Consider the following 14,258-nt stretch of genomic DNA (forward strand, 5'->3'; position numbering starts at 1 on the left):
AGATCAGGCCAGGGCTCGAGGTTCATAATTTCAAAATCCTTTTAACTTTTCTAGGTCAGAATTGTATTGCTTTTGTCCAAAGGCCACTCTGGAATTTACAGAGCAAGGAGTAGGTACAACTCTCTCTTTAGCGTAAGTCACAGGGCTCAAAACAGGATGCACGGGGCTGATTTGGTGGCTCCACCTGGGATGACCCCCCCTGAGCCTCACAGAGCCAGGACCCACATGGCAGACACAGCTGTGTCCGCTGCTGGACTAATGATTTCTCCTCTAGGTTTGCTCTTGGTGCAGTCCCGGCTGTGATCACTGCCAAGGAGCCTCGAGGTGGCTGCTGGGCTTGGCAGAGTGTGAGGTGCCCCAGAGCAGTGCCACAGGGTGGGGGGTGGGTGGAGCTCAGAGCCCACCACCTGCCTTGCAGGCCAAGAGGCAAAGCTCCCCCTGCCTCTGTTTCCTCACTGACAACATGGGGACAGAGTAACATACCCCATGTGACTGCTTCGAGGGTTAAATGAGGTGATGCAGGTGAAGTGCATGCCTGGCACAAAGTCAGCTTTCAATAAACATGATTGTTATTCAGGGACTTTGAATGGCAGGGTTCCAGAACTTTCCATGAGACTCCAGTCTCCTAGGAATGGAAGGTTATGAGGCAAACATTGATAGTTAATTTTCTGTCTCCCTCTGAATCAGAAACAGGACCTGGGGCTCAAAGGTGGGGTCCAGGCAACTGTAATGAAAGAAAAATAGAGTCATCTGCCTGGGCCTGAGTGACTGGGGCTCCCTACATCAGCTGGGCATGGGTCCCTGTGGCTGGATTGGGGGCCGGTGAGAATGGAGTGAGGCGCTGTGGACAGGACAGTGAGTCCCTGCTGGGGTCAGGGAGTTACAAACGGTGGGAGGGCTTCCAGATTTCTTCCTGCCACTGCAGAACCTTGAAGGTCAAGGGCTGACGCTGGGGTCTTGAAGGCCAGTGTGTGAGCCCTCCCGGGCAGCTGTCATGAGAGATTCAGCAGGGTCCCCCCAACCAGGACCCCTCCAGAGGCTGTGCTTGTTGTGGCCTCAGGGTCCCTGGGTTGGGGTCCCTGGGTTAGGGGAGGGACAGGGACTGACAGGCCAGGAACCTGGTGCAGAGCCTGGACACATCCATTCTGCTGGGAGCTTTGCTGGACTTGCAGGTAGACTGGTGGTGGCAGTGGCTCAGGGCTGCAGTGTGGCTGTCACAGGGGCAGTGGAGGTGGAGGTCAGCCCTGGCCTGGCAGACAGGGAGGGTTTGGGGAAGGAGGGCACCAATAGTAGGTGCCCAGACGTTGGAGCAGGTCAGACTCACCCTGGGAGGTGGTAAAATACAGATTCCCTGGCCCCTTATAGAGGTTTTGGTTCCGGGGAGTGGAGAGGTTCTGAGATGTGCCTGCTAACAAGCCCCTCGTTCATCAGGGGCTGGTGGCTGCTGACTGCACTGTGGGGTCTTGGAGGTGTCCTCTCAGGACCTCAGCAGGTGAGGCAGAGCAGGGGACCAATGGGGGCTGAAATTGGAGGACACAGAGCGGGTCAAGGCCAAGAGGTGGTGGGAAGTGTGGAGGAAGGTGGAGCTCCCACAGCAGGGAGCACAGGGCTTTACTGGAAAGGCAGAATGGGACAGGATAGACTGCGAGACTGGGCTGGCAGGGGCGGCCTCTGGGTGACATCTGTCAAACAGAATTCACATGGATTTCTAGGTGTGCACAGTCTGTGTGATCGTCCCCTGAATTTTGAGGGGGTATGGTCTGTGGCTGCTCTGACCAATCATACAGCCAGTTTCTGGTGCTTGCAGCCTCATAAAACTGGCAGCTTCCCTTTCCTGTTCCTTGGAACGCTCCCTCTGGGGCAGGCCAGCCCAGGGCCAGACGTCCAAGTGGCCAGTCCAGGAATCACCCGGTGAGTGGGGAAGGCATCTTGGACATTGTAGCCTGGCAGCCTGAAGGAGAGAAGAGCCAAGGAGCCAGCCAACATCCAGAGTTGAGGCCCAGACATATGGCCCCAGCCCAGCTACTGCAGCCACCACCGACAGCCCTGCAAGCCACCTGGCTGAGACCGATCACAGCACAGCAGACACAGCCAAATTCCTGACCCAGAAAATTGTGGGCAAAATACAAGGGTGGCTGTTCTAAGCTGCCAAGTTTTGGAGAGGTTTGCTTCACAGTGATAGAGAAACAGTGTGCCCCATCTAAGTCTCAGTTTCCCTGTATACAATCAAGGTGGAGGCTCATGCCTGTAATCCCAGCACTTTGGGAGGTTCACGCCGGTGGATCATGAAGTCAGGAGATCAACACCATCCTGGCCAGCATGGTGAAACCCCGTCTCTACTAAAATACAAAATATTAGCTGGGCATGGTGGTGCACACCTTTAATCCCAGCTACTCGGGGGGCTGAGGCAGGGGAATTGCTTGAACCCGGGAGGCGGAGGTTGCAGTGAGCCAAGATTGTGCCACTACACTCCAGCCTGGCGAAAGAGTAAGACTCCATCTCAAAAAAAAAAAAAAAAAATTGAGGTGGAAATGCAGTGCGGTGGGGCTGAGGCAGACTCCAGCATGTCCAGGGGGTGCTGCCAGGTTCTGGCTCAGTTCTGCCACCCTGCGGCCCTGTGGTCCTTGTCAGAGGCATGAGTCATTTGTGAAATGGGAGTTAACGATGGTGCTCGCCTCACGGGCTCCATGAGGGTCAAGCAGGGTGAGCCATTTGAAGTGCTCAGAGCATTGCTGGCACACAGCTAGGACTGATGGACACCAGCGAGGATCTTCACCTCATTTGCTCCCATGGGACTGCTGTGAAGGTTAGACGAGAGCCGTGGGGGGTTCTTGCCGGTACTGAGGAAGCACTGGATGTTGTCATTAAGGACAGGCTCATTTTAAAGCCCCTACTGTGTGCTTGGCATCGCTGCAGAAGCTTGGGTCACATCAGAGACAAAACAGACCAAGATCCATGTGTGATGGGCACAGGGGCTGGAGGAGTGGGATGTGTGGGATTGTAAGCTGATGAAGTCCTTCACCCAGTTATGTGACTTCACAGACGCTAAGAAAAACAGGACAGAGGTAAGTTGCCAAGGTGAATCGTCCTGAGATCCAGGAGAAATAGGTCCTCAGTATAGCTGCTCCCTGAGCCCTGGGTGAGACAGGCCTGGTTTTCAGCCACCCCTCAGCTCTGGTACCGTTAAGACCCTCCGGGGGGGTGGTGAGAGTGGGGCCAAGCGCCAGCCAGCCCACCCCAGACAGTGTCTTAGAAGATAAACCATTTTCCCAGTGGCCCAGATGAAAACCATGCTGCTTGGAAAGTGCAGTTCAAACAGAATTACCGGAATCCTTTGTCACTAGAGTGAGCATCACACAGGCAGCATCTGCGAAGGTGTCAATTATCATAATTAATGAGACCTTCCCCCGACTCCTGACATGATGATCTGTCACCAGAGCCTGTGAGTCTGCAAGGATGTGGGGAGAGGGAGGGACTGGCCCACACTCCCTGCCTGGCCCCTTCCCCCTCCCTCACCCCCAGTGGGGGCTCAGGGTGCTCTGTCCCTCCTGACAGCCCAGGTGGGGCAGCTCCATTAGCAGAAGTGGTGCTCACCCTGCACACTCCATGGTGAAGTTTCTGAGACTTGGAAACAGGAGGTGAGCAGGAACACGTGTGCATTCAGGATCATCATCATCATGTGGAATACTAAGGATAATAAAGTAATAATGATAATAGCAGCTCTCACATACTGAGCACTTACTGTATGCCAGGCCTTGAGTTAAGATTTTATGCACATGACCTCATTTGGCCCCATTAACCACGGTGACAGCAGAATTCATCCTCTGACTGGGACACTTGGGAGAGTGAAAGATGGCACTGGGAGTAACGACATCTCACCCCAGCCCCAGACAGCCTGGCTCCCTGACTCCAGGTCTTAGCTCAGATGTCTTCATCTACATGCTCCTCCTGACAGTGTCTCACATGTTGCTGTCCGCTCCCTCCCATCATGCACTGCCCCTTCACCTGTCCTGTGTCCCTGACCTCGTCACCACACACGTGCCATGCAGCTGGTCAGTCATTTACATGTCTGTCATTTCTCCCCGTTACCAGATGGGCTCCCTGAGGGGAGGGATGGGGTCTCTTCTGTCCATTGTGGTGTCCCAGGGCCTCAGCCAGTGCCTGGGACACAGTAGCTACTCATCCAATGATGGGTGGGTGGATGAATTAATGAAAAATCCTGGAATAAAGAGAACAGATACGAATTCATTTCTACTTTCTAAAGGCTTTGCCAGGATGACAGCTGTCCTATGGAATCTTCTGTTGTCCTCAGTCACTTTGCAGGCCGGGGAGCAGGGAAGCTGGGTCTGGGGCTGAGCCGTACAGTCTGAGAGGCAGACTGGCATTCAGGTGGAGCTCCCTTCGAGGGTTGCAGGGAGAGTGGGAAATGCTCAGGGATTGTGGAAGCCGGAGCTGTGTTCAGCCACCCGGCAGAGCTCCGTTCAGCTCCACCACCAACAGCTGCGTGGCCTCAAGCCTGTCACCTCTCCTCCCTGCGCTTCTTCTTCATGTGGGAGACAGCAGCGTGCTCCAGGGCTGCTTTGAAGTTGAAGGGAGGGGAGGGAGGTGAAGATGCTTTGAGTCAGTGAACGGGGATGCAGGAGGGGAAGGGGGTTCCTTTGACTCTCCCCAGAGTGCACAGGCCTCCTGAGAGGGTCCCTGAGATGGTCCCCACGCCTGCTCACCCTTACAAGGCTCATTCAACCAGGCAGAACCTGCAGAAGCCTTGGGCTGCAACTTGGGGTGTTAACTCCTTCTGAACCAGCCAGCCAGTCACTTAGCAGAGGCAGATGTGCATGGGGAGGGGCGGCAGTGCCAGCAGGAACTAGGAATTGGGGCCTGCCCTGCCACCACGGCTAGTGCCAGGGTCAGTGCTTTTTGGAAGACTCACTCTCTCTAAGGACTTCTTTGTCTATTTGCCTCATCTTCTGCCCCACTTATGCCACGAGCACTTACTGAGCACCTCTTCTGTTCCAGGCACTGTGCTGGGTGCTGTGTTTCCACGGGCAGGGAAACACACATGATCACCACACTCCTGGAGGCTGGAGTCCAGCAGGAGATGGATTTTAAAAAAGTAATCCCTCCAGTAGACATTTACCCATCTGGGCAAGTGCTGTGAGACAGAACTGGGGCTGGGGTGGAAGTGGATTACCAAAGCGGGGAGGGAGTGTTCAGGAAATATTTCCCTGGGAAAGTGACATCTGACCTGGGATCTGATGGGCTCCTCCTCCTCCTCCTCCTCCTCCTCCTCCTCCTCCTCCTCCTCCTCCTCCTCCTCCTCCTCCTCCTCTCCTTCTCAGTCACACCTGTAGCCAGGGACAGTTGAGGCCACTTTAGCTGTGGTTGAACTGATCAATGAATGGCCTTGGCAGAGAGCGGCAACGGCCTTGGTGTGGAGCAGGGGTGGGAAGTTGCCCCCAGGTCCCTCCAAAGACCCCTGTTGGCCCAGCCCCTGTGATCATCAGATGCCCCCATCCTCACGCCTGCAGGAGCCCAATCTCCTACGTGGCCTGGATGACACCAAACCCTGGGTAGTCTCATCTTCTGTCCTGGATGTGGATGAACACCCTGCCCTAAAGGAGGTGACTTGAGGCTTAGAGCTTGGGCAAGACTCTTCCTCCTCGAACTCCCATAGGAGGGAGGTTGCAAAGGGCAGGGGGTCTGGGATTAGATGACCTGATGATGTTCTGAGTGGGATCTTCTGGGAGGGCTGGAGCCTCCATCCTGCCGGGGCCGGGCGGGGGGGACCTGGGTGAGCATGGAAGGGTTAGTGCTCGATGCTCTGCCCGGGCTGCTGGAGCCTGTGTGCTCCTCCTCGCCGTGTAATTCAGTTTGGTAAAGCGGTATTTATGCCGGAAATCGAATCGTCATTTCTGATGGTAGAAGAATTGAAAAATAAATTGAAAGTGTCAGACGATGCATCAGGGTGGGTGATGGAGTGGAAGCGGGGGCCGCCCACCCAGTCTCCCTGTTGGGCAATTTGCAGGCCCAAGAAATTAGCCAAGTTTCTGTTTCTACAATTATAGGATCAAGAATGGAGGTGATGGGGTGAGGAGGGGGTAGGGGTGTGAGGTGAAGAGAGCAGAGAGATCTCAGCCTGGAGGCAGCATCAGAGCCCCAGATGAGGAGATCGGCTCAGAGTGAGCAGGACCCGTCCATGACACCCCAGGAGGCTGTGAGTGCCTTGAGGCTGGGATCTGGGTTCCCTCCTTCCACCACCAGGCCAGGGAGGACACGGATGGGGTCTGGGCCTCCATGGAGATGAATTATTTTGCAGTTCAGCCCCAGAGTCCATCATCTGGGAGCTCCCACCTCCCCAAGCTGCCACTCTGCCTCAGGGACTGGGCTGGGCACCCAGGAGAGAAGCCACCTTGCGTGTCTGTGTCTGTTCAGTGTGAGCGCAGGTCTCTGAGTCTGCAGGGACTGGAATCTCCTCGGTCTGGCCTCCTCTGAGGGCTCCTGGCTCTGGTGAGGTCTAGGTCTCCCCAGCAGACTGGACTCTACTGCAGGGCTGCCTCCCCCCTATAGGGGCCTCCTTGGGCAGGTCTCTAACTTCGCCCCCAGCGGCTTCTGAGAGCAGGCGTGTATCTTCTCCTCCAGACTGGGGTTTCCTGAAGTCAGGACTGTCCCTGAGACCTGAGGCCTCCCTGAAGGTGGTGGAGGAGCTTCTCACTGGACCTCAGATCTTCAGACCTCCTTGAGGGCCTGGGTGGCTGACATCTGCTGAGGTCCTATGGTGAGGCTGGCATCTGCTGAGGTCCTATGGTGAGGTTGCCTCTGTCCAGACCTGGCACATGGAGGGGGAGAGGGGAAAGTGCAGGCAAAGAGCTGGAAAGAAGTGGAGGTGCATGCTAACCTCACACCCCTTGGATATGGCGATGGTCCTTGTCAAGAGGACCAGAGGCCCAACAATCCTGGGGACAGGCCCTACTGTGTCCTGCAGCCTGGGAGGGGCCATGCAGGGCCAGGCCCAGCCGCCAACCTCCCTCCCAATGACTATGGAACTGGGAGAGCCCAGCACTGGAGGCGGGAGATCTGGGGTCCTTCCCATCTCATTCATTCATTCATTCATTCATTCATTCATTCATTCATTCATTCAGCAAGTGTCTCTCAGGTCCCAACTCTGTGCTTGGCATCACGCAAAGCACTGGAGATGCATCAGGGGACAAAATGGAGAAGGTCCTGCCCCCACGGAGCTTGCCTCCTTGTGGGGGGCACTGATAGTAAACACACCAAAGAATGAATGAGCAAGATCATTTCGGAAAGTATTGAGTGCCATGAAGGAAATAAAGCAGGATGATGTGACAAAGAGTGGCTGGAGCAGAGGTCCTTTTGGGAAGGCTTCTAGAAGGAGGTGACTTTAGGCTTGGACCTGTGCATGAGCAGGTGCCGCCTTGCCTGGAGCTGAGGGAGGGGCATCCTGAGATCGGGGCCAGAATGCGAAGTCATAGGAGCGGCACCATCTAGCAGTGTTGTGAAGGGCAGGGAGTCCAAGCAGCAGTGTGTGAGGGCTGTGGGAGGAGATGGGGCTGTCAGGGCCTGCTGGAGATTGTCAATGGCTCATGCACAATGTCATGGCCATCGTGAGGACTCTGAAGTTCATTCTGGGAAAAACTGAAGTCCCTGGAGGGTTTTAAGAAGGAGAGAATGACACAGTTGTGAATTTTCAAAACATCACACTCACATTGTGGGGAATGGAGTATGGAGGGGCAAGAAGGAATGGAACCTGGCTGGAGCTGCTGCAGGTGTCTGGGTGAGAGCTGGGGCAGCCTGGATTAGAGGTGGAAGTAGCACATGGAACTCGGATACATTACGGAGACTGAATCAACAGGACTGGATAATAGATTTGATATGGGTGGTGGGAAAAGGGGAGAGTGGAGGCTGACTCTTCACTAACTGGGTGAGTGAAGGTGCCATCTGTAGGTACAGGGAAGGCTTGAGGCAGGTAGGTTTGAGGGAGAGGAAATTCTCTTTTAGATTTGCTAAGTTTGAGCTGCCACCTAAGACAATTGAGTACATCCCACATGCTGTTGATCCTGTGCACCAAATTTTCTTCTTCTCCCAGCGCTTTTCTGCCAACTTGAACTTGAATAAGGTCATGTGACTTGCTTAATGAAATGTGAGTGGAAGCAGCATGTATAGATGGGAGCTTAAGAGCCTATGCAGGATTCCCTTGCGCCTGTTTTCCTCTATGCCCGAATGACTGGCAGGCTCCGTTCAGACCTGTCATACTGTCTTAGGGAGAGGAAATATCCAATATTTGTTGGAGGATTACAAGAATGTGTAAATAAACAGGACAAATCCAGGAGGTAGGCGGTCTTATCTGCATCTAACACATGAGACTGAGCTCAGAGTTCGTGAAAGGACCTGCCCAAAGTCACACAGCTGGTCAGAAAGGGGAAGCCGAGGGCTCCTTTTCCAGGGTCACAAGGACCAGGATGGGGCTGGGAGCAGCATGGACCCTGGGAGAGACCCCAGAACTACCGAGCACGCAGATGAGAAATTTAACGTTTTACAAGGCTCAGCCCCACCCGGGAAACTCCAGCCATGCGGAAGGCTGTGGTGATGGTGGCTTTGGGGAGAAGTGGGAGGAGGGAAGGGAAGCAGCTTCATTTGCACAAAGGCCTTACCTCTGTCAATCAACTGGGCTTTCAGGGGTGGAAACACCAGTGTCTGGCCAGTCACCAGGAGGCTGGGGGCAAAGAAGGGTGGAACAGGGCCAGGTGCTGCCCAGGTCAGCACCCAGGCCCCACTCCTGTGCTTCTGGCTATTCTTCTGACCCAGCTCTTTCCTCCCTGACCTCTGTAGGTCCTCCCAACAGCCCTGCATCAAGGGCAGGAATAATCATCTCCACTTTGCAGACGAGGCAACTGAGACTCAGAGAGGTCAAGTGACTTGCTCAAGGTCACACAGCAAGTCTGCAGCAGACCCAGAACTGGCCAGGCCCTGATTTCAGCCCAGGGTGTTGAGTCCTGCCCCACTTCCTCCTGGCTGCCCTGGCCCAGGGCTCCTTGCTGGGCTCCCCAACCCTGTCCTGTCCTCTGCTACCACCAGCCCCCTCTGCTCCACCAAATGCCCCAGCCAGGGCTTAGCTCAGAGCTGCTGGAGACTCCAGGCCCCATCTCCAGCCTCCACCCCTGAGCCCACACCCGTTCCCCCAGCTGTCTCCAGACACTGGGTCAGGGAGACACAGAGTGCTGGGGTTGGCAGGCACCCCAAGAAGTCTCTAGCTCAATCCCCTGGGGTGGCAGGTGGGAGCAGTTGTTCCTCAGCGGCCACACTGTGCCTCTCAGCTCCATCCCTGAAGCCCTCCAGGGTCTGGCTTGGGGAGCTGCTCTTCTCCCTGCACGTCCCCCCTGGTTCCTGCCTTATTTATTCCCCAGCAGATTCTGAGTCAAGGTCTAAGGTTTGATTTACAAACTTTCAGGGGAAGGAGGGTGGCTGGCTGCACCTGCAGCTGAGGGGCCGAGGTGATTTACTCTGCCAGGAAATGTCTGTTTGCCTCTAGGAGGGATAAGCCAGGCCCTCCTCCTTGAAGGCTTGGATTTACTGAGGCTTCTCTTTCCCAGGGAGCTGCCTGGTAGCTCTGCGGGGACTAGGGTGAGGGTGAGGGTACGCAGTCTAGGTTTGCTCTTTACTGCATATGATGTGCAGGGATTCAGACGCAGTAAAGAGCAAACCTAGATGGTGTGGTTGGGACCAAGAGGATGGACTTAAGTGTCACCAGAGGCCTAGGATTGATTCCTGCCCCACCATGGCCAGGATGTGTGACCCTGGGAGCTTGGCACATAGTAGGGGTTCAGGAAGGTTGGGTAGCTGTGTGACCCTGGGAGCCTGGTGCATAGTAGGGTTTCAGGAAGGTTGGGTAGCTGTGTGACCCTGGGAGCCTGGCGCATAGTAGAGGCTCAGGAAAGTTGGGTTCTCCCTCAGCTCATCTGAGGTCTCCCTTTCCCTGCCCAGCCACTTCTTCCAGGACCCCCCAACCCCCTGCCCCAGGCTTTCCTCCATGTCGCCTTCCTGCACACGTCTGTCTGTCCTCAGGGAGAGCAGAAATCTGCCCGCCTCACAGGTTCTGTCTCCACTGCAGTTCAGGAGAGAGAGCTCAGGGGCCTCATAATCAGGACTGGCCCAGCCACTGCATGCCAGGACTCCAGGCACGGGTGCTTCATATATCCAGGGATAGTTAGAAGAGCAGCCACTTCCCTGCTGATGAGTTTGGAAAGGGCTCTTGACAAAGTAAACGGACTCCGGGGCCTGAAATTCTGCTATGATCTGAGGGATTAGCAAAATTCTTGAGCCTGTCTGATCTCTAGCAAGGAAGGAGGGATTCTGGCCTTGTTAGGGCAGGTGACCTAGGGTCTTACTGGACTGGGGCAAGGGCTGGGGTTGGATCCTTGGGGGGATTGGGTGGGAGGCAGCTCCTCTCCCTCTTAAGGGAACTCCAGGCTACCTGGGCCTCTCAGGGGGGCCCCGAAGACAACCTCTTGCATTCTCAAAGTTGCTATTGCATTCTGTAGGGTGATGTCGGGAGGAGGGGACTCTGAAATCAGGTTCCCCAGAATGCAGTGGGGCCATCGAAGACCTGGCAAATCCCGGTAGCCTCTCTGTCTCTTGAGCCTGAGTGCTCTTACAGGTAAAGTGGGAGTGGTGATCTCTCCCTCACTTGGTCATTGTGTGAGCTAAGTAATGTGAGGAAAGCCTTTGCACAGTGCCTGACACATAGTAGGTCCTCCACAGAGGATCGCTGTGATCATGTGGAAACATATTCCAGCTCCATGAGGGGTAAAGTTAGGGAAAATGTGGACTTGAGAGCTGGCTGCTGGATTTAATCTCTGTGTAGCCTGTACCAGCATTGTGACCTGAGGAAGACACTTGACCATTCTGTGCCTTGGTTTGCTTATCCGTAAAATGGAGTAATAATAGTGCCTTCCTCATAGGGTCATTGTGAGGATATAATGACATAATACTTATGAAATGCTGTAAAAATTAGCTGGATTTTTTTATTGCTGTTTTGACAATGGTTCTTGTCTAGCCTTTACTCATACTGGCTCCCATAGACCTCTGCAGACTGCCTTTGTATCTCTGGTCTGTTAAGGACCTCCATGGTTTTATTGGAGGTCTGCCCTGCCCTCCTCCCACTCCAGCCACAGTCCCCACCCCCTGATCAACACCCCTCACACACAGTAGCTTGTCTTTGGATTCTCTTTTCAGTGTCCTTTGAAGAGCAGAAGTTTTAATTCTGATGAAATCAAATTTATCAATTTGTTCTTTTATGAATTCTTTTTCAGATATGGCATCTAAAATTATTTGCCTAATTTAAGATCATAAAAGTTTTTTCTTTATTTTCTTATGAAATTTTCATAGTTTTAGGTTTTCATTTAGATCCATGATCCAGTTTGACTTAATTTTTATGTATGGCATGAGGTAGGGATTGAAGTTCAGTTTTTTACAGATGGATGTTCTGATGTTCTAGCATCAATTGATAAGAAGACTGTTCTCCACTGAATTGCGTTTGCTCCTTTGTTAAAAATCAATTGTTCATATATGTGAGGAACTATTTTTGGACACTTCATTCTGTTCCACTGATAGATTTGTTTCTTTTTATGCCAACACCACACTGTCTTAATTACCAGAGTTTTATAATGTCTTGAAATTACAAAATGTTAGTCCTCTTTGTTCTATTTAAGGGTTCTTTTGGCTGTTGTAGGTTCTTTGTGTTTTCATATGAATTTTAGAATCAATTTTTCAATTTCTACAAAAAAGGTGTAGTTTTTCTTATGTGCTTTGGCTTTGTTGAGCTCCTTTGATCTGTGGGATTGTAGTTTTCTTCAAATTTGGAAATTTTTCTGCCATTAGTTTTTTGAATATTTTTTCTTCCCTACCTCCTTCAGAGACTCCAATTATACATGTAGATTAGACAGTTTGAATTTGTCCAATAATTTACTGCTGCTCTGTTAGTTTAAAAATTATTTGTTTTTCTCTGTTTCAGTTTGAATAGTTTCTATTATTATGGTGTCAGATTCATTAATCTTTTCTTTTGAAATTACTAAAGTGCTGTCAGTTTCATCTAGTGTATGCTTATCTCACATGTCATAGTTTTCACTTATCAGTGTTGGATTTGATTTTGCTCATAGCTACTATGTCTCAACTTTTTAAACATATGAAATATGATTATAATAACCTTTAAAGTCTTTGTCTGCTAATTTTATCACCTGTATTAGTTCTGAGTTGGTTTGATTGATTCATTTATCTACTTATATGGGTTACATTTTCTTTGCATACCTGCTAATTTTTGATTGAATACTTGGCATTGTGAATTCTACTTTGTTGGAAGATGGATATTTTTGTATTTCTTTCTTTTTTTTCTTCAGTGGCTTTATTTTATTATTATTATTTTTTATTGCATTTTAGGTTTTGGGGTACATGTGCAGAACATGCAAGATAGTTGCATAGGTACACACGTGGCAGTGTGATTTGCTGTCTTCCTCCCCTTCACCCACATCTGGCATTTCTCCCCATGCTATCCCTCCCCAACTCCCCATCCCCCACTGTCCCTCCCCTATTCCCCCAATAGACCCCAGTGTGTAGTGCTCCCCTCCCTGTGTCCATGTGTTCTCATTGTTCATCACCCACCTATGAGCGAGAATATGTGGTATTTCATTTTCTGTTCTTGTGTCAGTTTGCTGAGAATGATGTTCTCCAGATTCATCCGTGTCCCTACAAAGGACACAAACTCATCGTTTTTGATTTCTGCATAATATTCCATGGTGTATATTTGCCACATTTTCCCAGTCCAGTCTATCATCGATGGGCATTTGGGTTGGTCCCAGGTCTTTGCTATTGTAAACAGTGCTGCAATGAACATTCGTGTGCATGTGTCCTTATAGTAGAAGGATTTATAGTCCTTTGGATATATACCCAGTAATGGGATTGCTGGGTCAGATGGAATTTCTATTTCTAGGTCTTTGAGGAATCACCACACTGTCTTCCACAATGGTTGAACTAATTTACACTCCCCCCAGCAGTGTAAAAGTGTTCCTATTTCTCCACATCCTCTTCAGCATCCGTTGTCTCCAGATTTTTTAATGATTGCCATTCTAACTGGCGTGAGATGGTATCTCAAGGTAGTTTGGATTTGCATTTCTCTGATGACCAGTGATGATGAGCATTTTTTCATATGTTTGTTGGCCTCATGTATGTCTTCTTTTGTAAAGTGTCTGTTCATATCCTTTGCCTGTTTTTGAATGGGCTTGTTTGTTTTTTTTCTTGTAAATCTGTTTTAATTCTTTGTAAATTCTGGATATCAGCCCATTGTCAGATGGGTAAACTGCAAAAATTTTTTCCCATTCTGTTGGCTGCCGATTCACTCTAGTGACTGTTTCTTTTGCCGTGCAGAAGCTGTGGAGTTAGATTAGGTCCCATTTGTCTATTTTGGCTTTTGCTGCCACTGCTTTTGGTGTTTTGTTCATGAAGTCCTTGCCTACTCCTATGTCCTGAATGGTTTTGCCTAGATTTTCTTCTAGGGTTTTTATGGTGCCAGGTCTTATGTTTAAGTCTTTAAGCCATCTGGAGTTAATTTTAGTGTAAGGTGTCAGGAAGGGGTCCAGTTTCTGCTGTCTGCACATGGCTAGCCAGTTTTCCCAACACCATTTATTAAACAGGGAATCCTTTCCCCATTGCTTGTTTTTGTCAGGTTTATCAAAGATAGTATGGTTGTAGATATGTTGTATTGCCTGCGATGCCTCTGTTCTGTTCCATTGGTCTATATCTCTGTTTTGGTACCAGTACCATGCTGTTTTGATTACTGTAGCCTTGTAGTATAGTTTGAAGTCCAGTAGTGTGATGCCTCCTGCTGTGTTCTTTTTGCTTAGAATTGACTCTGTTATGCAGGCTTTCTTTTGGTTCCATATGAAGTTCAAGGTGGTTTTTTCCAGTTCTGTGAAGAAAGTCAATGGTAGCTTGATGGGGATAGCATTGAGTCTGTAAATTACTTTGGGCAGTATAGCCATTTTCATGATATTGATTCTTCCTAACCATGAACATGGAATGTTTCTCCATCTGTTTGTGTCCTCTCTTATTTTGTTGAGCAGTGGTTTGTAGTTCTCCTTCAAGAGGTCCCTTACGTTCCTTGTTAGTTGTATTCCTAGGTATTTTATTCTTTTTGTAGCAATTGTGAATGGCAGTTCATTTTTGATTTGGCTCTCTTTAAGTCTGTTATT

At 50.9% G+C, this 14,258-nt stretch overlaps 1 long non-coding RNA gene across 2 annotated transcripts; it reads left to right on the plus strand.

The window, feature by feature from the left end:
* Positions 1-652: 652 nt before the first annotated feature.
* On the plus strand, positions 653-4,503 carry LOC144576963 (uncharacterized). Of its 2 annotated transcripts, none has more exons than XR_013519900.1 (5): positions 653-855; positions 1,432-1,492; positions 1,808-1,911; positions 3,274-3,442; positions 3,556-4,503. It is a non-coding gene; the product is annotated as an uncharacterized LOC144576963 (long non-coding RNA). The 2 variants fall into 2 exon arrangements; XR_013519901.1 differs by having other exon boundaries at positions 3,561-4,503.
* Positions 4,504-14,258: the final 9,755 nt, after the last annotated feature.

Source organism: Callithrix jacchus, chromosome 7 (assembly GCF_049354715.1).
Source record: "Callithrix jacchus isolate 240 chromosome 7, calJac240_pri, whole genome shotgun sequence".
Taxonomy (NCBI): domain Eukaryota; kingdom Metazoa; phylum Chordata; class Mammalia; order Primates; family Cebidae; genus Callithrix; species Callithrix jacchus.